We start from the raw sequence: 1,590 nt of genomic DNA, 5'->3' as shown, positions 1-1,590 counted from the left end.
ACTTGACCCCATCGACCCCCCTGTCGAACCCTAGTCCTTCCCCAGTCCCAGTCCCACTCCCTCTCGCTCCTCTCCCCTCTAGATCCGCCGCACCCGAGCGAGGAGCTCGTGGCGCCACCACCATCAACACGCTCCGGCACCACCCTGGGCTGCACCAGAGCATCTAGGAGCTCTCTCTTCCTCGCCTACGTCGACTACCTCGCCCCGTTCGAGCTCAGTGCCGCCGCAACACCCCGTTCGAGGTCGTCTTCAACCTCCGGACCTGACGCCGTGTGCCGTCATTTCCGGCGCCGTCGACCCACCCCGAGCCCGCTGCCCTTCCCTACAGATTCATTGTGAGCTCCTCCGTGATCACCCTCTTCCCCTTCCCTCGTTTAATCCCCGTATGCGCCTGTCCATGACGTCCCGTGGCCAGCATGGCCGAATTTTGCCATGGTCGCGGCCGGAGCCCCGTGCTCGCTGCGCCCAGCTCGCGCCCTGGCCTCGCGTTGCCCCTGTTTGGGCGCGCCTTAAACAGCGCGCGCACCCGCGCTGCTGGGCGCCCCTACCCGCATCACCGCTGCTGCGTACTTCCGCCGTCGCCGCTGCCCCGGTCGCCCCGCTGCAGCCGCGCTGCCGCTGCCTCTGCATCACCATCGCCCGCGCTGGCCGCCTTCCCTGCTACGGCCTAGTGTGCCAGGGCCACGCCCCTGGCCTGCCCTCTGCGTGGCTGCCGCCCGCCTCTGCTAGCCTCTGCCGCGCGCGCTCATGCCCCCTAGCTGCCCCGCACCACTCATCTCGCGCCGGCCAACACCCCTGCTTCCCCGCGCGGCCGCCTCCCTGCCCCGAACGCGTCTGGCACGGCCTCCGGCCCGACCCCGCCGTGCTGCCCGGCGACTGGGCGCCATGGCCGCGGCGCGCTCCGGCGCCCATACGCCATGCCGCGCCCAGGTCCGGCCCATCGTGCGGGCGCCCGCCTCGTTAACCACTGCATCGCACGCCCGCTAACCCCCCTGGCCACTGACTTGAGGGGCCCAACCCCTAAAAAAAGAAACAAAAAAATAACTTAATTTATTTGAACATAATTAGTCTAATTATCTAATTAGTTAATTAGTTAGCACCAACAAAAACTGACATGAGGGTCCCCTACCCAGTTGCCACATAGTCAACAGGGTCCACTGTCGGCCTCTGGTGGCCCTGCTGTGTGCACTCTGCTGGGTGCACATAGCAATTTCACATTTTTGTTTCGAATTAAAGATAATTCAAGAATATTTTTAAAACTTTGAAAAATCGTAGAAATTGACCTGTAACTCGGATGACAAATTGTTATACATGAAAGTTGCTCAGAACGACAAGACGAGTCCGAGTACATGGTCCGTTCGTCCGCCACACGCCCCTAGCATAGCGAACCTGCAACTATCCCCCTCCAATTCGTCTATCCAAAAATGCCAAACTTCGGGAAAGCATTCCCGGATATTATCCCCTTCGCCGTAACATGTAGCACTGCGTTAGAACATGTCTAGCTCTGCCTGTTGTCCTGTTATGCACTTGCTTGCTATGAATTTAATGTTTCTCCCCCCTCTTCTCTTCGGTAGACCCCGTGACGGCTGC

Source organism: Triticum dicoccoides, chromosome 2A (genome assembly GCF_002162155.2).
Source record: "Triticum dicoccoides isolate Atlit2015 ecotype Zavitan chromosome 2A, WEW_v2.0, whole genome shotgun sequence".
NCBI classification, from domain to species: domain Eukaryota; kingdom Viridiplantae; phylum Streptophyta; class Magnoliopsida; order Poales; family Poaceae; genus Triticum; species Triticum dicoccoides.
The sequence above is the reverse complement of the archived record's forward strand: the minus strand, read 5'-3'. Positions refer to the sequence as shown.